This window comes from Elephantulus edwardii, unplaced genomic scaffold, assembly GCF_000299155.1.
Source record: "Elephantulus edwardii isolate Elephantulus edwardi_28Jun2011 unplaced genomic scaffold, EleEdw1.0 scaffold00286, whole genome shotgun sequence".
In the NCBI taxonomy this organism is placed as follows: domain Eukaryota; kingdom Metazoa; phylum Chordata; class Mammalia; order Macroscelidea; family Macroscelididae; genus Elephantulus; species Elephantulus edwardii.
This window is the reverse complement of record NW_006400036.1, coordinates 828676-851104: the sequence shown is the minus strand read 5'-3', so window position 1 is coordinate 851104 and position 22429 is coordinate 828676. Positions and strand designations below refer to the sequence as shown.

The 22429-nt window shown below is 40.2% G+C and overlaps 2 pseudogenes; one reads left to right on the top strand and one right to left on the bottom strand.

Annotated features, from left to right (window-relative positions):
- Nucleotides 1-2428, top strand: part of LOC102849188 — a 16200-nt pseudogene extending 13772 nt beyond the window's left edge.
- A 3336-nt stretch (nucleotides 2429-5764) lies between these two features.
- On the bottom strand, nucleotides 5765-13828 carry LOC102848775 (annotated as a pseudogene).
- Between the last annotated feature and the right edge of the window lie 8601 nt (nucleotides 13829-22429).

Below are 22429 nucleotides of genomic sequence, written 5' to 3'. Positions count from 1 at the left end.
TGAAATGACCGTAATTATTTCTTATTGCTCTTTTGCTACTTAAGCAGCAGTCTTACACGCTGTCTCTGGCATTGTAGTTCACATTATTATTTTTTTTAAATTAATTCTATCAACTCTTTTATGTACCCTCTAAAGATAGTACTGGCCAACACAAAGCTATGTAGTTCAAATCCATCAGCTTCTCTTCAGGAGAAAGAAGAACAGTCTCTTGTGAGATTTACTGCCTCTGAAAACCCACTTGTGTGTCAGCTGTGGGTTGATTCTGACTCAGTGGTACTCAGCAACAACCTTAAATGCGGATAGTGCAAAGAATAAGGTCAACATGGGGACTGACAACTCTTTCTGACCTTGATTAACTCCCCAGTGGGAAAGTGTCCCCATTAACAGTATCCAGAACATAAAACCATTTCTCAAGATGTCCGCATAGCCCCCATACTTCTACAATTACTTTTTAAAATAACATCTAAAATTTTGATTGTGATTTTAACAAAATTTTAAAGAAAAGTTTTTAATTCATTTCATTGTTGCACATTTCCCCGCTTCCCCCTCTCCTAGTTCACTTTCTTTGTGGGTTTTTTTAATTTCTTTCTTTCTTCACCTACTTCTAATTCCAACACCAGACCTACTCTTCTCCAGGGTCTGAATCCATTGCAGAAGCTCCAAACATTTCACAGAATCATACTCACCATTATGGGAATTATTTGGAAAATTAGTGTGATACTGCTGTGGGAAATGTTTCATAAAGAGCTCAAGTTTTGATGGGCATCAGAGATCACATCTGGGCAAGAAGTCCACTCCAGAGCCAGATCTGCTTCTTTAACCCTTGTCTGTGTGTCAGTGAAGTGACAAATACTGAATTTTTGAAATCACCTGCAGAATTACATCTATTACCTGTATATTTCCTTGCATTGTCAGGGAGAACCTACAGTTGTTTTTGAACTTGGAATTTAATTTGGACTCTTGAGTTGAACTTTATGTTTGCTTACTATCTTCTAATAGAGGTATTGTAATTACTGTTCACAGGAATAACATCAGCTCAGCATTTCTCACTAGGATTCAAGAGCATGTCTATATGATACGGAGCTCAAGCAGATACAGAGGACTAGGGAGCTCATGTGTGCTCTTTGATGTATGGGTTACAATGTGAACTTGATTTGCCCTTTCTTCAAATAAACTCAGTAGATTTACTCATCTTATTTGGGTTTCAGGTATTTATTTTCTCTTGATTCGCAATGAAAATGTGTTTTCTCACAGAAGACCCCAAAAGAGAATTGAACTCTAACTTCTGAAAGATTTTGAAGTTTCAGGAAAACAAACGAACAAAACTACCAGTAAGAAATCAAATATCTGGAAATAAACAGAATGCAGGAGTTCCCAATTAAGCAGAAAAGGATTTGAGCAGAAGATTGACGAAGACTTTAGACAAAGCAAGGGGGAAATTGGAAGAAAAAGCCTAACTAGGGGGAAAAAATGGCTGAAGGATACTTTCCAGATGAAAAAGTAGAAGATAAGTACTTTGTAGGTTTCACACAGAAGAACGTAGATAAGCACAAAGAAATAGATGTATTAGGTGCAAACAGAGGTTTTCAAAAGGCAGAAGAAAGGGAAGATGATGAAAAAAATATTTCTAAAAAAGATGAATCTTCTCTTCAAGACCCTAATGAATAATGATGGATTATGTGGATTGATGATCTGGAGTTGTATGAAAAAGGATTTGCCAGATTTGTTGGAGATGGATAAAAATCTTCAAGTGAGGCTTTTCATTACTCCTTCTAATAAAAAAAAAAAAACCAACAACAACAAACCAACAACTTTGTTTTCAAAACATAGGAGAAAAGAACTCCAGCAACAGCAATGGGAAGAAGATGGTAGGGAGGCTCTCAAAAGGTGAGTGAGGCCCATATATTATGAAGACATTCATGCAAATGAGGCCAGACAACTTGATATTGGATAGTTTGCCTTTGCCCATGATAAAGAACAAGAGAAACAAGCAGATGAAACCTTTGGAGATGCTGTGAGAACAGACAATGGATCGAAGAGCCAAATGAGAAAACATCAAAGGAAAAGTGAAGGCCTATGTTAGAAGTCAGACTTGCCAAACTCTGACAAAAAAAAAAAAAGATGGAAATAATCAACAAAAGGTGGATCAGAGAGAGAAAATGGAGATGATAGTGTGCCTTTGTCTCAAGAACCAGAAACCATGCCAGCTCTTACCCCTGCCCACAATAGCAAAGCTGAAGTCATTGTTCAGGAGAAGAAGGGCACCAGGCCTGGGGTGCCACATATCCAGGAGTAGGACAATACAGAGTTTTCATTTGGAACTTGGGCAAAAGGACAGTCGGCTGTCCAAGCTGAGAGAGATCCTGAGTTTGCCCCACCATCAGAATACTTTTACGGTCAAAAGAGAAGTGGTCCTCCTGCTCATTGACTCTCTCTTCCATCTCTTCTGTTCTTTTTTTGTCCTACCTGAATGTTGGACACTTCTGTCATTTCAGTCTTAATATTCTGTATGTTGAACAAATTGTTAGAGAAAATAGACTCTTAAAGTGAATGAGTGGTCTCAGAATTGGAGGAAGATTCACAAGTAACCTTCATTATACAGATGACACAACTTTGTTTGCTGAAAGTGAGAAGGACTTGAAGAGCTTGATGAAGAATTCATTATAGCCTTCAGTATGGATTCCAGTGGAACAGAATAGAAGACCCAGAAATGGACCCATCTTTCTATGGTCAACTGATACTTACCAAGGAAATAAAACTTACTAAATGGGGAAATGACTGACAGCTTCTTCAAATAGTGCTGGCAAAACTGGACTACTAACTGCAGAAAGCTGAAACAGGATCTATATCTCACACCATACACAAAAATCAACTCAAGGTGGATCAGAAACCCAAGAATAAAGCCCCAAACCATAAAGTTTTAAGAGAAACCGGAAACAAACTTATTAGAGGGCCTAGTCTATGGCATAAAGTGACTGCCAAATAAAGCCAGAAATACACAATCTGAAGAGTATCAATTTGATGAATAGGATCTTCTAAAGATTAAATCTCTGTGCTCATCAAAAACTTTTCCCAACAGGATGAAAAGAAAAGCTACTGACTGGAAACAAACTTTTGGCAAAACCATCTCAGACAAGAGTCTCCTAACAAGTTTACAGAATATTCCTGGGTCTCCAGAAGAAAAAGACTGATACTCCAATTACAAAATGGGCAAAAGACATGGAAAGACTTTTCACAGAGGAGGACATTTGGATGGACAACAGGCACATGAAGAAATGCTCCAAATCACTGACAATAAGAGATGCAAATCAAAACCGTCTTATTCCAGTAGCAGTGGCAAAGTTTAGTAGGGCAGAAATTAATAAATGTTGGAGAGGATGTGGTGAGACAGGAACTGTAATACCTAGTTCATGGGATTGTAAAATGGTGCAACCACTCTGGAAGGCAATATGACGTTTTTTCAAAAAGCTGGACATAGAAATTCCATATGACCCAGCTATTCCAGTGCTTGGAATAGCCTCTTAGAAAATATGAACTGAGGCACAAACTGAAACTTAACTCCAATGTTCATAGCAGTGTTATTCACCATAGCAAGAACATGGTTGTTGTTGTTGTTATGTGCCGTCGAGTCGTTTGCAACTCATAGCGACCCCATGTACAACAGCCCTAAACCATGCTCTATCCTGTGCCAGTCTCATTGCCTCTGACACACCCATCCCGATTACCCCAGTCACTGAATCAATCCACCTCATAGAGGGTCTTCCCCTCCTGCGCTGTCTCTCTACTCTACCCAGCATGATGTCCCTCTAAAGACCTGTCTCTCCTTACAACATATCCAAAGTATGTCAGACGAAGCCCCAGAATCCTTGCCTCCAAGGAGCAGCCTGGTTTAATCCTCTCTATGATGAATCTGTTTTCTTGGCAGTCCATGGTACATTCAATACTCTTCTTCAGCACCACAGCTCAAAGGCGTCAATTCTCCTTCTATCCTCCCTAGTCATTGTCCAACTCTCTGATGCATAGCAAGTGATTGCAAAAACCATGGCCTGTATCCGGCGGACCTTAGTCTCCAGAGAGACACTGTTACTCTTGAGTATTTTGGAGAGGTCCCTAACCGCAGACTTTCCCATTGCAGTACGTTTCTTGATTTTCTGGCTACTGGTGCCAAGAGTGTTGACCTCAGTTGAAACTGAGGAGGACCTGAAGCGCTTGCTACAGACTGTTAAGGACTGCAGCCTTCAATATGGATTGAGGCTCAATATCAAGAAGACAAAGATTCTCACCACTGGACCAATTGGTAACATCAGGATGAATGGTGAAGAGATTGAGATTGTTCACAGCTTTAGTCAGCTTGGCTCCACAGTCAACACTCTTGGCAACAGCAGCCAGAAAATTAAAAGACATATTGTGATGTTTGCTTGGCTCCATACAACACTCTTGGTAACAGTAGCCAGGAAATTAAAAGATGTAATGGGAAAGTCTGCTGATAGGGACCTTTACAAAGTTCTGAAGAGCATAGGTATCTCTCCGGAGACTAACGTGTGTCTGATGCAGGCCATGGTCTTTGCAATCACTTGTTGTGCATCAGAGAGTTGGACAATGACCAAGGAGGACAGAAGGAGAATTGATGCCTTAGAGCTGTGGTGCTGGAGAAGAGTATTAAGTGTACCATGGACTGGTAAGAAAACAAAGTTTCATCCAGGAGAGAGTTAAAGCGGGCTGCTCCTAGGAGGCAAGGATTCTGAGGCTTCATCTGACATATTTTGGACATGTTGTAAGGAGGAACTGGTCCTTGGAGAGGGACATCATGCTTGGGAGGGTGGAGGGACAGTTCAGGAGGGGAAGACCTGCTAAGAGGTGGATTGAAAAAGAAAAGAGATGGATTGATTCAGTGACTGGGGTAATCAGGATGGGTGTGTCAGAGACAGTGTGATTTGCACAGAACAGAGCAGAATTTAGGGTTCTTGTACATAGGGTCACTATGAGTCACAAGCGACTGGACAGCACATAACATTTTCTGCCAATGTCTTGAGTGCAGCTTGACCTTCCTTCATTCCCATTGGCTCTTGATCACATGTTATTTCCTGAATTATATCAGCATCAGACAGTTCTTTTTGTTAGAGTCACTCTGTCTATTCCTTCTATTTTCTTCTTTTTCTTTTTTTTTTCTCTTGTTGTGGACTGTCGAATCGGATCTGATTGGCACAGGAGGAGATTGTCTCTCCTCCAGTGGAGCATCTGGTGGATTCAAACCACATGCCTTCAGATCCTTCCATCTTCTTTTGATGCTTCCTGGATCATTCATGATTTTGCCAATTGCATTTCTCAGTATTGCAACTGGAGGAATGAATTTGTTTTTCTGTTCTTTCAGCTTGAGAACTGCTGAGTGAATGCTTCCCAATTTATTCTCCAATTCCAGTTCTCTGCACATTCCATTTTAATTCTTTGATTTGTTTTCTTGGGTTGCCCTTTCTAATAGTCTATTCAGATCTTTTACTTCTGCGTCTCTTCCCTTTGTTTTTGTTTCTCATTGTTCTTATACAATTTTCAGAGTCTCTTCTGATATTTTGGTTTTTTTCTTTCTCTTATAATACAAAATAATGTAAAAAGTAATCACCTTTTGCACTCCGCTTTGATGAGAACCTGATATCATCTCACAACTTACTGGTTTTTTATTATTGGTATTTTATGCTTCATATATTTTACTTCCCCCCCCCCCCCAGGAACAGCCAATAGGATTTTAATGACAGGGCAGGGTCTGGGGTTAGTTCTTGTAGCTGCGGCTGGCTGTCCAGCCTCGGGCACGCTCGAACTTCTGGCCCTTGGAGCGGACATAGGGTTTGGTGTGGCTGTGTGGGGTGCCCGGCGCCTTGCCGAAGTGCCTATACACCTCTTGGCCCTTGCGCGGCCCCTACAGCAGCACGGTGCCACAGCCCTTGGGCGAGTCCAGGGCCAGCTGGTCGAAGGTGAGGTCGTGTCTCCAGCCTTGAGGATGCGGCTTCGGGCCCGGCTGCTCACGCGCAGAGCACACACCTTCAGCTTGGGAACCTCCTAAACTCCTACATCATCTGTTACGGTCCCAACCACCACAGCCGTCTTGTTTTCTCGGCCAGGAAGCTTCATCTTTAGGATCATCCGAGAAAGGGACAGCGGCGGCCGGTTGGTGTGGCCTGGTTGAAGGTGGAGTTGGTCCTTCTGGCCAGGAACCTGCAGAGCTTGACCAACAGCCGGAGGTAGATGTCCTGGCTCTTGGGCTCTTTGCGCCGGACCTTTCTGTCCTTGTGGCGGATGTCAACTCCCTTGATGGCGCCTCCTGCTCAGCCAGCTATTTTACTTTAAAAAAAAATATTATTTTTGTGTGTGTGTTTGTCCTGTCAACCCGGATCTGACTGGCACAGGAGGAGATTGCCCCTCCTTCTCCAGCAGAGCATCTGGTAGATTTGAACCACATACCTCTGAGATTGCAGTACAGCTTCTTGCCACTAGGCCACCAGAGCTCCCTTCAAATCTTTTCTTAAGTTGATTTTTACCTCCATGTGGGATAGACTCAAGATCATATTTTGCTTCTCTTGACTTATTTTCATTTTCTTCAGCCTGAGTTTGAACTTGCACATGAGTGAAAGATGGTCTGTTCCACAGTCAGCTCCTGGCCTTGTTTTGATTGTTGATGTTGAGCTTCTCCAACAGTTTCTTCCACAGATGTAATCAATCAGATTCCTATCTCATCAGGTGAGATCCATGTGTAAATTCATCATCTGTGCTTTTAAAAAAGGGTTGTTGTTGTTGTTGATTGCCATTGAGTATGACTTATAGCAACTCTATGAACAAAAGGCCTGAAGCCTTTCTATAACTATGGTCATTTATCAAAATTCATAGAGTTTCCAGAGGCATGTTGTGTACTTGCAGTAATTATCCTTATGAGACTTAGTTCACTCATAATAATGATTTCCAGTGTCTCCCAAATTATGTAGTATTTTTAAAAAATCATTACTCCTGAGTGCTGCTTAATTTTCTGTTGTGTCAATGTACTGTGGTCACTTAATTCAGTTTTGGTTGGACATTTGAGCTGTTTTCATGTTCTTGTGATGGTGAATAGACCATTATTGTAAAAATAGGAGAACTAGTAAAACATGTATGGGGATTCAAGAGAGCAAGCGGTCAGAGTGGAGGAGTGAGGATGGGTAGTGGTGAAATCACAGGGTTGCACAATTTGATGGGTGGAGAAAGGTGGGAAAGGGATGGTGGGTACATAAAAAGTGGGGCATAGTACAATGGTGATTAATTTTATAACATAATGAACGGAAATGATTGTATGAAACATAATGTGAATGAAGATTAGTGTGGAACAGAATGTATATGAACTTTGTAAGAAAACTAATATAAAATAAAAGTTTTCTTAAAAAGGTATTTGCAGTGAACAAATCAGTGAGTGTACAGAATATGATCATTTTTTTCTGAACCTCTTTTCTGTCACCAAGTCTGTACTTTTTGACTACCACTCTCTCCTTGTTGTTTCCACCTTTTGCATTTCAGTCACTAATTAATATGAACACATCTTGGTTGCATGTTTCTCCAATTTTGGACTGCAAAATTTGGTAAAAATATCCTATTTCTTACTCTTTGGCTTTAGCTGTTACTGTGCATACATGGAATAATTGTAATATCAACAGGCCTTATTTGTGTGTGTATGGAGAAGCCCCTGTGATTCACAACATTGTGCGTCAGGATACAGTCAAGTCAGATATGAACCATGTAACCCTGTGAATAATATGTCTGAACCCTGTCCTATCTTCTGCCATCCTAATAATTTTTGCCACACTCATGCCCATTGCAACAGACACTGTGTCAATCCATGTGGTTGAGGGTCCTTCTCTCACCAACCCTCCACCTTTCCAAGAATAATCTTCCTTTCCAGTGAATAGCCTCTCCTAGTAACATTCCTGAAGTGTGTGGTATGACAGTTTATCATCTTTATCTCCAAGGAGCATGTGGGATGGAGTTTTAAAATCCTTGCCTTCAAGAAGCAACCTGGATTCACTATCTCCAGGACAGACCTTCTTGTTCTCTTGGTAGTCCATGGTATGTTCAATCCTCTTCTCCAGCACCACATAAGGGAGTCAGTTCTTTGCCATACTTAGTGGTTGTCCAGCTCTCTGATGCATAACAAGTAATTGTGAAGATGATGGCCTGGATCAGGCACGCATTAGTGTCTAGACTGCTATTGTTGCTCTTCAGCACCCTGGAGAGGTCCCTAACAGCTGACCATCAACTGCAACTCATCTTTCGATTTTCTGACTGGTAGGAAGGATAGAAGGAGAATTGATGCCTTTGAGCTTTGGTGTTGGAGAAGAATATTGAGGATACCATGGACTGCTAAGAAAACAAACAGATTCATCCTAGAGAGGGTTAAACCAGGCTGCTCCTTGGAGGCAAGGATTCTGAGGCTTCGTCTGACATACTTTGGTCATGTTATAAGGAGAGACCGGTCCTTGGAGAAGAACATCATGCTTGGGAGGGTGGAGGGACAGCACAGGAGGGGAAGGCCCTCTATGAGGTGGATTGATTCCGTGACTGGGGTAATTGGGATGGGTGTGTCAGAGACAGTGAGATTGGCACTGGACAGAGCAGAGTTTAGGGCTGTTGTACATAGGGTTGCTATGAGTGACTCGACAGCACATAACAACAACAAGAAGAAGAACAACAACAACAGGGCCAAGAATGTGGATTTTGGACTCAAGCAAGATAAAATTGTTGACAATTTCAATCTCTGCTCTATCAATCATAAAACTGTCAATTAGCCCAATGGTGAGAATCTTTGTTTTATTGATGTTGAGCTGCAATTCATTTTAAAGACTTGACTGTCTTCAACAAACACTTCAGGTCCTTTCTCGTTTCTGTAAGCAAGATTGTGTCATCTGCATGTAGCAAGCTGTTGATCAGTCTTCCTCCAAACTTGATGCCATATTACTCCTCAGAAAGTCCAGCCTCCTGAGAGAGGATGAATCCCGGACACACTCCCGTCTTGAATTTGAACCGTGAAGTGTTTCCTTGCTCTTTTCAGATGACTTTTTCCTGGTCTAGGTGTAGGTTTTGCAAGAGCACAATCAAGTTTTCTGGGATGTCCATTCTTCTCAATGTTAACCACAATTTTTCATTATCCATACAGTCAAATGCTTTTGCGTAATGAACAAAACAAATGGAAATTTTTCTGGTACTCTTTTCTTTCAGGGATCTTTTACATCTGGCTTGAACTTTCATCAGTTCTCTGTCTGGGTACTCTTCTACTGCTCTTGAACACTCTCCAGCAATGTTTTGGTTACATGTGATATTGATAATATTGTTCAATAATTGTCACACTGTATTGGATCACCTTGCTTCAGAATGGCAGTAAATATGGATCTCTTTCCATTGGTCAGCCAAGTTATCTGTCCTTCATATTTCCTGGCATAGACCTGTGGGCATATCTAGGGCTGCATCTATTAGTTGAATCATGTCAAATGGTATCCCATTGATTCCTGGTGCCTTATTTTTTACCAATGACATCAGTGCAGCTTCAACTTCTTCATTCATTATCATGGTCTCCTGTTTATATGATACTTACTGAAATTTTACTGTGCAAAACAATCTTTTTGGTAGAGTGGCTCTATGTATTCCCTTCACCTTGTTTTGATGCTTCTTGAATCATTCATGATTTTGCCCTTAATATTCTTCAGTATTGCAACTTAATCCTTGAATTTGTTATTTCTGTTCTTTCAACTTAAGAAATGCTAGTTTCCCCCTTCTGATTCTCCAATTTTAGTTCTCTGCATATTCCATTATGATACTTTGCTTTGTCTTCTTGAGCTTCAAAGAGTACTGTGAAATCTTCTGTTTAGCTCTTTGACTTTTGTTCTGTTCAGCTCTTTCCCCCTTTGTTTTGCTTCAGCAACTTTCCCTTTCGTATTCTAGAATATAACTTGAAATTATCTTATTAACTATGAATGGAACACTTTTCTTTTTTGTTTTTCATTCTCAGAATAGTATACTATGTGATTGTCTGATTCCAAGTGGACAATGCCAGTCGATCTCACTTCACTAATGCCTAGATTGTGGATATTCCTAGTAAGACTCTTTTATATAGATGATTAGTATTTTAAAAGAAACATAGCTTTTGAAGCTTTTGAATAGCAAAGGACAAGTCTGAGCAACTTCATTTATACTTCTAACCCTCACTGAACTGGGCTAAAGGAATTCACATGGATTTTCATTTTGTTTTGACAATGCTTTTTGTGTTTGTTCCCCCCCCCTCCCCCGCCCCTTTCCTGTGACTATTCTGTATCTGGATAAGCATACCCAGGAAATCCTGTAACCATACTATGTGGGCACTTCCCTCTAAAATGTTAATATCCCTACTTGTATAAAGTCCATAGTAACTGTAGTCTTTTGGGGACTTGGAAGGATCCATTCCAGCTTTCTTAGCTCAAGTCAGGTAAACTATCTAGTCTATAAAGGTGTCTACAAAATTGACCAGATATTTGCAAGCTCATAGAGAGATAAAGTAATTTATCAGAACTCCAAACCATCAAGATGTTAGGATGGAGAGGAGAGAAAATAGATCCAGAGATCCCCTTCACCTAAACTCTGACAGAGTCACTATGAAAAAGAATTGATTGACATGGAATAATTTCAAGTAATAGCATGCGACCAAGAACCAATGGTGATGAAAGAAAAAATTCAAGTTAAATCTTCAGGAACTGGTGAAATACCACCTGACACATTTCACCAAACAGAAGCCGCCCTGAATGTGCTCACCAGGCTCAGCCAGAAAATCTGGATCCAGGAAGCTGACTGGAAGAGATCCATAATTATTCCTCTTCCTAGAAAAGGTCATCCAACAGAATTTGAAAACTATAGAACAATATCCTTGTTACAATATCCTTAATATCACATGCAAACACATATTCAAAACAGGCTAGAACAGTGAATAGAGAATACTGCCAGAAATCCATACTAGCTTTAGAAGAGGCTGTGGCATCAGGAATATTACTGCTTATGTCAGATGGATGTTGGTGGAAAGCAGAGAATATTAGAAAGATAATATCTGTATTTTATTGACTATGGAAATGTTTTTGACTGTGTAGATTACAATATATGAGGGCTAACATTGAGAAGAATGGAAATATCAGAACATTTATTTGTGCTCTTGCAAATACTATACCTAGTCAGAAAGGCTTTCCGATTAGAGAAAGTTTTAAAATCAAGTGTGTCCTTGATGCTATCTTTTATGTCATCCCACTGCATAATATAAAAATCAGTAAAGGAATGCATTGGGGATGTATCCTTTATACATATACAGTCTGTGTGCTGAGAAAATCATATCATAGATTAAACTATGTGGCATCAGGATCAGAGTAAGGCTCATCAACAAAAAGTGTTATGCAGATGACACAACTTTGCTTGCTAAATGTAAGGAGGTCATGAGCACATTCTGTAGATGATTAGACTGAAGTCTTCAATATGTATTAAATCTCAACATCAAAAAACGTAAACCTTCACTGAGATCGAGGGATTTGAAGTTGTCAATGACTCTTATCTCACTTGGATTCACAATGAACACCCTTGCTTCCCCGGTCAAGAAATCAACAGAAGTATTGCATTGGGAAACTGCCTTTAGAAACCTCTCCAAAGTGCTATAGAGTAAAGATGTCAGTTTAAATATTAAGGTATGCCTGATGCAAGCAGTGGTGTTTTCATTTACTTGCTAAGCTTCAGGAAGTTGGACAATAGCTTAGAATAACAGAAGAATGAATGTCTTTGAGTTGCAATGTTGGAGAAGTATCTATGGATTGTTGCTGTTGTTATGTGCCATGGAGTCATTTGCGACTCATAGTGATCCTATGTACAAGAGCCCTAAGCACCGTTCTATCCTGTCCCAACCTCGCTGTCTGCAACACACTCATTCCCACCACGCCAATCACAGAATCAATCCATCTCATCGAGGGCCTTCCTCTCCTGTGCCATCCCTCTACTCTCTCAAACATCATGTCCCTCTCCAAGGACCAGTCCCTCCTTGCAACATACCCAAAGCATGTCAGATGAAGCTTCAGAATTCTTAACTCCAAGGAGCAGCCTGGCTTCACCCTCTCCAGGACAAACCTGTTTGTTCTCCTAGCAGTCCATGATATATTCAACACTCTTCTCTAGCATCACAGCGCAAAGGCTAGATTCTCTTTCTATCATCCCTATTCACTGTCCAACTCTCTGATGCCTAGCACATAATTGTGAAGACTATAGCCTGGATCAGGTGCACCTTAGTCTCTAGTCTGACATCGTTGCTCTTCAGTACTCTTGAGAGGTCCCTCACAGCTGACTTTTCCAATGCAATTTGTCTCTTGATTTCCTGGCTGCTGTTACCAAGAGTGTTGACTGTGGAACCAAGTAAACTAGAACTGTTAACTATCTCAATCTCTTCACTATCCATACTGATGCTGCCAATTAGCCCAGTGGTGAGAATCTTTGTTTTCTTGATGTTGAGCCAAAAGAATAAAGAAGTGTATCTTGGAGAGGGATGACCAGGGAGCTTCTAGCAAGCAGGAATGGTGACACTTTCTCTCACATACTTCAGGCATACTAAGAGAAGCTCCTACTTGGAGAAGGACATCCTGCTTGGAAAGGTGAAGTGTCAGTTTAGGGGCAGAATAGCATTGGATTGGAGGAAGACTCATCAACAACCTGCATTATGCAGATGACACAGCCTTTCTTGCTGAAATTTAGAAAGTCCTGAGGCATTTGCAGAAGAAGGCCAAGGACTGCAGCCTTAAATATGGATTGAAGCTCAACATCAACAACACAAAGATTCTCACCACTGGACCAACTGGGAGCATCTTGATAGATGGTGAAGAGATTGCGATTGTTAACAGTTTCAGTTTGCTTCGCTCCACAATTAACAGACTTGGTACCAACAGCCAGGAAGTCAAAAGAGTAATTGCATTGGAAAAGTCTTTTAGGGACCTTTCCAGAGTACTGAAGAGCAACAATGTCAGTACGGAGACTAAGGTGCGCCTCGTCAGGGTCATGGCCTTTGCAATTACGTGCTATGCATCAGAGAGTTGGACAGTGACCAAGGATGATAGAGAATTGATGCCTTTAAGCTGTGGCGCTGGAGAAGAGTATTGAATATACCACGGACTGCTAGAGGAACAAATAGGTTCATCCTGGAGAGGGTGAAGACAGGCTGCTCCTTGGAGGCAGGGATTCTTAAGCTTTGTCTGACATATTTTGGGCACGTTACAAGGAGGAACCAGTCCTTGGAGAGGGACATCATGTTTGGGAGTGTTAAGGGACAGTGCAGGAGAGGAAGACCCTGGATGAGATGGACTGACTCAGTGCTTGGAGTAACGAGCCTAGGTATGTCAGAGATAATTAAGATTGGTTCAGAATAGAGGAGGGTTCAGTGCTATTGTGCTATGAGTCACAAGCCACTCGATGGCACAAAACAGTATTGAACAAGATGGATTGGAAAAATGACCATACCCTATCAGTGGGGTTATTTTGAAGACGGTGAGGATGTCACAGGATAAGTCCAGATCCTGATCTTTCGTTCATTTGGTCCTTTTGAGCCTCAATTGACTCTACTGAAGTTAAATAACAATATAACAACTCGCTGCCCCCACGTGTAGGCGCAGTGTGGTGACGTTTGCTGGGCGCGGCTCTGGCAGCCAATCCGAGCCTCGACCCGCCTGCCGGCCCTCTTCCACACTTACCTCTGTTTCCGGATGTGCTTCCGGGTCGTGGTGGAGGTGAGTGCTGCTGGTCTTGTTTGACTGCTCGGTATCGGGGTTCCTGCCATCTCTTCTCCTCTGAGCCCTCTGGGTTCGCTGAACGGCGGTGGTTCCGTGTGGCCCTCGTTCCTGTGTGTCCGTAAACTCTGAAGGTTTTCCCTTCAGAATGTGGCTCTTCTCGAGACTGAGCTGCGTGAAGTTCAGAGAATGGCTGCAGGTGCCTGAAGTCCGCAAGTCTGAGCTTTTGTTCCCCCCTAGAAAGATCCAGGCTTGTATCTGATCCCCTCCCCCCAGTAGAAGCAAAAAGGGCTCCGTCCTGCTGCTGAGTAAAGACTGGGAAGGATCCTCAGGACGAGGGAACCGGGATGAAATGGCACAGGGAGTTAGTCTCCTGAGGGGCTATTGGGGTTGGAGGACGTGACCCACGATGGGAACAACCCTGGCCTCAGGTGTCAGCAGCCCCCTCAGTTGTGACAGTCCAGCACCGTCATTGGGAACTCTCCTCAAACCACAGGCTTTACAGCTTGCTGGGCTTGAGTCTGGCTCCAACAGTGAACCTCAGATCCTCTTGATTTGTTAATACTTTCCTCTCAGGGTGATGGCGAGGAGTAGAAATAATAAAAACAGCCCAACATGCGGCAGAAGGTGCTCAACAGATGTACATGTATATCCATGTATGAAGTAGCAATGTCCTGCGTGTACATTTTAGAATTTATTCGTTAGAAGTCTAATAAGTAGAACAATTGTCTTTTTTGTAGTAAGCATATAAATGTGATGTCTTTGGAATATTCTAAAAATATTAATAACATTTTTCTTACAGATATATAATTCTTAAGAAAGGATGATTAAGTATCTCGTAAGCTTCATATTTTCCCTAACTTTATTGTTATATGTGTGTGTGTGTTTAACTCCCATCTGAACTGCTATTTTAATTGAGAAACCAAATAAATTTGGAAAACTTGCAGATAGTTGAACCTCAGGAGGCAGAAATCCAGTGGATTTTCAGAGGTTGTAAATTACATGCTCCCTTTCAAAAGCCTTATCCACTTGGTCACCAGAACTTTCTAGCTGGTAGCTCTTACTGTTGTTAAGTGCCATCACATTGCATGAGACTCATAGTGACCCTATGCACAGTAGCTCTGAACCCTGTCCTATCCTAAGCCATTTTCACGGTTTCCAACACACTGTCCCTATCACCCCAGTCACTGTGTCGATCTGTTTCATCCAAGATTGTCCCTCCACCCTTCCAAGCATAATGTCCTGCTCCAAGGACTGGTCCCTTCTGGCAATGTACCCAAAGTATATGAGACAGAGCTTCAAAACCCTTGCCTCCAGAGAGTATCCTGGTTTCATGCTCTCCAGAACAGAACTATTTGTTCTCTTTACTGTCCATATGTTCATTACTCATCTTCAGCACTGAAACCAAAAGGCATCAATTCTCTTGTCATCCCTAGTCATAGTCCAGATGTCTGATGCATAACTAGTAATTGTGAAGACCATGGTTTGGATCAAGCACAATTCAGTCTCTAGACTGACATCTTTGGTTTTTCACCACTCTGGAGAAGTCCCTGACAGCAGACTTTCCTAATCCAATTCGTTATTTGATTTTCTGGCTGCTGGTTCCAAGATTGTTGATTGTGGACCTGAGCAAACTGAAATTGTAACAGTCTCATTGATTTCTCCTGGTGCAGTCAATTGGCCCAGTGATGGGAATCTTTGTTTTCTTGATGTTGTGCTTCAGTCCATCTTGAAGACTACAGTCTTTGCTCTTTTGCAGCAGACGCTTCAGATCTTCCTCCGTTTCAGTAAGCAAGGTTGAGTCAACGCAAGTTGTTGATGAGTCTTCCTCCAATCCGGATGCCACTTTCCTCCTCATAAAGACCAAATGTTTCCTTGTGCATATAGATTGAAACATATGGAGATAGGATGCATTCTTGACACTCTCTTCCTGATTTTGAACCAAGCATTGTTTCCTTTTTTTTTGTTCTGAGGACTGCCTTCTGGTCCAAGTATAAATTTGGCATGAGCAAAATCAGATGTTCTGGGATTCCCATTCTTCTCAAGGTTAGCCAGAATTTGTTGTGATCCACACAGACAGACATTCTCATGGTACTCTTGCTTTCAGCCAAGCCAAGATCAATCTTGACATTAGTAGTGATGTCCCTAGTGCCATAGCCTCTACCAAAACCAGCTTGTATTTCTGATAGTTCTCTGTCAATGTACTGATCCAGGTGCTTTTGGATAATCTTTAGCAAGATTTTGCTTGGATTGTGATATTAGTGATATTGTCTATAATTTCTATACTCTGTCAAAGAAAGGGTCACCTTTCTATGGAATGGAATAAATATGTCTCTCTTCCAGTCAGTTGGCTAAGTAACTGTATTCTAGATTTCTTGGCACAACCTGGTGAGCACATCCAGGGCAGCATTTGCTTGCTGAAATATGTCAATTGGTATTCCATCAATTTCTGAGGCCTTATTTTTTTGTCAAGGTGAGAGAATGGAGTGGGATGCTGGTGGGGCCCTGTGGGGGCAGGGCACAGGATCTGTGACAAAGGGGGGTTTGTGACCAACATTGAATCTGTTAGCTATGTGCTGGTGAACTGTCATCTGTTTTTTTTTCTGGGAATAATACATGTCTGTCAGATAATTGCTCTAAAGCTAAGGATCCAAAGTAAGAGTAGAAAGAAGGATTGGCCATTGGAAATAACAGGTCTTCAAAAATACTTGCTGGTAGAGGACACCTATATATATTTAGTCATTCGTTGTGTTGGTTTTTTGTTTGGTTGGTTGGTTTGAGTTGGTTTTTTTACCCTTTTATTTTTTGTTTGCTTACAAAGTTTGTGTACACGTTTCACACTATTCTTCATTCACATTGTATTTCATACAATGATTCCCATACATTATGTTTTATAAAATTAATCACCATTGGACCTTTCACATCATTATCCTATCTTTTCAGGTCCTCACTGGATCCTTTCCATTTCCTTTACCTCTTCCCTCCACCCACTAAACTGTGCAAACCTATGGTTTTGCCCCTACCCATTCTCACTCTCCACTCTCACCCCTTCTTGCTCTTGGGTCCTCATACACATTTTACTAATTACCCTTTTGTTTTTACAGTAATGGTCTCATGCAGTATATGTCCTTATGAAACTATGTTCACTCAGTATAATGCTGTCCAGTCTCTCCCAAGTTATGCAGTATTTTTTGAAATTGTTGCACCTGAGAGCTGCTTAGTATTCCATTGTGTGAATGTACCACAATTTCTCAATCCACTCACTTGTGGTTGGGCATTTGGGCTGTTTCCGTGTTCATGCAATAGTGAATAATACTGCTATGAACATTGATATACAGATCTCTATTTGTGTCTCAGTTCTAATTTCTTTGGGATATATTCCTATTAGTGGAATAGGTGAGTCATACAGAGTTTTATGTTCAGCTTTTTGTGGAAACACCAAACTGCCTTCCAGAGTGGTTATACCATTTTACAATCCCACCCACAGTGCATGAGTGTTCCCACCTTTCCACATTCTCTCCAACATTTATTGCTTGATGCCCTTCTAAACTTTGCCACAGCTACTGGGATGAGATGGTATCTTATTGTGGTTTTGATTTGCATCTCTCTTATTGCCTCTGATTTTGAGCATTTCTTCATATGTCTGTTCTTCACCTGAATGTCTTTCTCTTGTGAAAAGTCTCTCCATGTGTTTTGCCCATTTTGTAATTGGGTTCTCTGTCTTTTTCCTCTGGCGGCCCAGGATTATTGTGTACACTTGGATTGCATCCATTTCTTTGCTATTGTAAATAATGTCTCAATAGACATGATTGTGTATGATTGTTTTTCTTATGTTGAACCCTCCTTGCATACTTGGTCATCGAGTCTTCTTCTGTATCCTTAGTCATTGTCAGCTCTCTGATGCATAGCAAGTAATTGTGAAGACCACGACCTGGATCTGGATAATTTCTTTTACAGTGATTAATGGTAGTTTCTAGAAAGTGACGTCTGGTGACTTATTTGTAAGGAACTCTGCATTTAACCTGAAAGAATGCAGTTTGAATCCACCAGCTGCTTGCGAGAGAAAGATGGGCAGTCTCCTCCCATTTGGTTTACTGCCTCTGAAAACCTCCTGGAGGGTCAGCTATGAGTTTGTTCCAACTCAATAGTTCACAGAACAATGACTTTTCCGGTAAGTGTAGTTAACAATATTCTAATATCTAAATTGTACTATATATTGGGAGCACTCTTGGTCTAGTGGCAAGAAGCTGCACTGCAACTCCAAAGGCATGCAGTTGTGATAGAAATAGCATGTTAAAAATAGCAGAGAAGTAAAAAACTTTGACTTAGGGATTGAACATCAAAATGTACACATGGATGACTTTTGAAGAGAATGAAAGAGACAGAATTTGCATAGCAGATGGAGAACAAGGAATGTGTTTTTCATGTCTTTTCTCCATTTTATGATTGGGATCTCAGAGTTATTTTTTGGTTTGGTGTGTGTTTGTGTGTGTGTGTGTGTGTGTGAAAGCCTTGTAAGATTCAGTAAAGTTTCATTATGAGACATATGTCTGGTATGTGATTTCCAATTTTTACCCCACTGTGTAAGTCTTCTTTTCAGACTATTGGAAAAGTTTTTATACAGGGATAAATATTAGACGATTTTACTCATCTATTTTATCCTCTTCTGGTTGTTCATTTCTGGCTCTATTTACAGTACCATGGGCTAGGGCTTCTAACTTTGATCCTATTTTGTCTCTAATGATTCTTCTGTCAAAGGCAACCTGAATGTTCAGCACAATCCCAATACAGATACAGAAATCATTGTTCAAGCAGATAGTAAAGGCAATTGACAGGTTTATTTGGAAAGGAAAATGACCCTAGATAAGCAATACTCCTCTGAAAAATTAAAATGACAAAGGAGGCATAGTACTTCCTTACCTCAAACCTACTACACAACCTTCATAACCAAAACAACATATTACTGGTACAATCACAGACAAAAAGACCAATGGAACAGAATCAAGATCCCAGAAATTAATCCAGTTACCTAGAGTCAGTTAGTATAAGAAATCAGTAAGAATCTGATAAGAAATCAGAACATATTAAATGGGAAATTAACAACATTTTCAACAAATGGAACTGGCAATATAGGATATCTACCTACAGAATGCTGAAGCACAGTACACATCTCACACCATACATAACAATCAACCCAAGGTTGATCAGGTAAAACTCAAAACCAGAAAGATCATATAAGAGAACATGTGACCAAAGTTAGAAATCCTAGCTAAGGGTATAAAAAAGCTTGCAAATATAGCCAGAAATGCAGAACCAGGAGAGGACAACATCAATAAATGGGACCTTCTCAAACTTAAGCCCCTGTTAAGTAAAATACTTATTTTATATTGGTTTACTTAAAAAAGCAAACAAGAACACCTTTTTCCAATATGGTGAAAAGAACACATACCAACAGGGGAGAATCATTCAGCAGCTGCATCTTGACAAGGGTCTCCTAACAAAAGTTTAAAGAATAAGACATGGAATAAAAAGATTAATAATCCAACTGCAAAACAGGCAAAACACATGGAAGTTTCACAAAGGAAAACATGGTTGACCAAGACACACATAAAGAAGTGTTCAAAATCACTAGCAATAAGAAAGATATAAACCAAAACTTCAATGGTATACCATCTCACCCCAGTAGCAGTGGCAAAATTTAACAGAACAGCAAGCAGTAAATGTTGGAGGGGATGTGGAGAGTTGAGAACTCTTAAACATTGTTGGTGACATTGTAAAATGGTACCAACACTCTGGAAGGCAGTTTGATGTTTCCCCAAAAAGCTAACCATAGAAATCCCACGCAGCCTTAGCTATTCTACTGCTAAGACCACCACAAAGAAAACAGAACTGTGACACAATTGAAGATTTGTACATTTAGGATCATAGCAATGTTATCAACTACCCTTGCTATTGTGAAAAATGGAAACATCCCAAATGTCCATTAACAAATTAATGGATTGAGAAATTATGGTATATTCATACAGTGGGATACCAAAAGAAAACCTGGAGAGCATTATGCTGAATGAAGTAAAGACAAGTACTGCATGAGACCCTTATTGTAAACAGAAGGATAAGTAGTAAGATGTGTATAAAAGTGCAAATCTGGAAGGGAATGAGAGGAGGGGGGAACAGAATGGGAAGGGGAAAAATCAGTAGGACAACAGAGTATGGTGGGTGGGGTTGAAGGTGATGATGGAATTAGGAAAGATCCAAGGAGGACCTGAAAAAACAGAGTAATAGTAAGTATAGATCAATGGTGAGTGGTTTAATAAAAGAAAATGTATATGAAAGATCATATGAAACACAGTGTGAATGAAGGTATGTATGAAGCACAATGTACATGAATGAAACACAATATATATTAATTTTGTATTCAAATCAATATGAATTCTTTAAAAACAAGCAAAAATGATACATTCTCATTCTTTTCTCCCCCACCCTGTATAGATATAAATAAATGCATATACTTTTCATTGGTTTTATAGTTGTATAGAGAACCCAGCCTAAGATACCTTACTTTTACAAATACTCTTTTGAATGTGATAAAAATCATTTATTATCAAAATAGTAGTTTGGGCCTTCAAATTTCAAGACACTTTGGAAGCTCTGGTGACCTAGTGGCAAGAAGTTGTGGTGCAATCCCAAAGGTACATGGTTCGAATCCACCAGATGCTCCACTGGAGAATGAGGGACAATCCCCTCATGTTTCAGTCAGATCCAATTCGATGGTACACAACAAGGAGAAAATTTTTTTCAAGACACTTGTAGAGGCACTCTCAAAGTAATGTCCTTTGGCTGGTAAAGGGGAGTCAAATGGGATTAAAAGAACTAACTTGCTCCCATACAGGTGAGTTAAGAAAAAGCCATGAGCATTTTGCTCTTAGAAAGGAATTCAAATATTCATTTTGATGATCAGTCCTTGAAGAAGATATTTGCTTTTCCATTACACTTTAAAGTCTGTCCCAGCACATAGAAACTATTATGGATATTAGTGATAGAAACATTTTTACCACTTAAGAAGAGCATGACCTAAGCTTGGCAATATCATCTGAAGAGAAATCTTAAACCCCATTTGAGAAAACTTTTCAGTGAATTTTCCCAATTTTAACTGATATTTTGTATTTTCTTGTCATGGAAGGATTTGTGGATGACGTATCTATGGGTATTCCTGAAATGTAAAGGGAAAGGATGAATGACCAGTTAGAAAACTAAATACCAAAGTAATAAAAATACAGATTTGATGATAACAGCAGTCTATCAGTTTCCTAACTCTGAAGATGTTATTATTGGGTTGTTTTAAAGCATATAACTGGCATCACCTTCAATAATTTCTGGTAACACTGTAATTTTAAAAATAACTTTGTAAATTAACACCGTTTCTTTTGAAACAAGCAAGAAGGCCTCAAATATGTGACATGACATCAATAAAAAAAGAAAGGAGAGTCATTGTAAAAAGCTAGAGATACTTTGGTGGACAGTAACTACGGGTGTGGGCTTGAAGACAGTGGAGATCCTAACAATAGAACAAGATTTGTTATGTTGTTATGTACCGTGGAGTCTAAACCAACCCATAGTCGACCTACAGATGGGTTTTCAGAGGCAGATGATCACACAGAAGATTGCCTATCCTTCTTCCACACAGCAGCTGGTGGCCTAGAACTGTGTGCCTTTGGGATTGCAGCACAGCGTCTTGCCACTAGGCCACTAGAGATAGGGGAAAGTTTATATCTGCAGTTCATAGGATATTAGTAATACTTCACTTGACAGGTACTTAACCACAACCAGAAACAGCAAGCATCTTCATTGTGTGAAATTCATCACTGTACAAGTTCACTATTCTAAATTCTACATAAATTCAAATTTCCAAAATTAATACTTTAATATTTTTCAAGTAAAAAGAAAACCCTATATTCTACTGGAAATTGAGAAATATTCAGAATGGCTAGCTTATGGAATGGCAGAGGTATAGACATAAGAAAAACTACATTTTCCTAAAGAGGGGGAAAACCCGTCAAACTTAAAGACTTGGGTGAAAGAAAAATCATTACTTTAATATCAAACTATAAAACACAATTCTATTTGTACAAGACAAGTTGGAGAAAAGAAAATCATTGGGAGAAATTTAACTAAGCCTACAGCGGTAACATTTAAAAGTCAGTAAGAACATACTTTTGCAGCAAGGGCAAATATTCCCCATATTTAAAAAGTTAACTACGAAGCTCAGTGGTATCCAGAGAACTGGATGGTCTGACACATAGTGACATAACCTAAAGTCACATAGCTATCACTATCTCACCTTGGCAACAAGTTATCAAACACCCTTCAGAGGGAGGGCATAATTTCTTCTGTGAGGTCTCACTGCTGTTACCTACCCATGTGCCTTTTTTTGTGTACAAAAATTTTTCAACAGAAAACAAGTTACTTCAACAACTTCCATCTATGTAATTATGACACACAGTGACTCTTCAAGGGTTTTGCAAATGTCCATTTTCACCTTTACCTCATCCATTTTTACCACTTATAAGTTACTAAATTATCTGCAGAAATAATTCTATTTTTTTCTATGCTAGTGAAAAACATTAGTACACATTGTCTCTTGTGCTTCGACC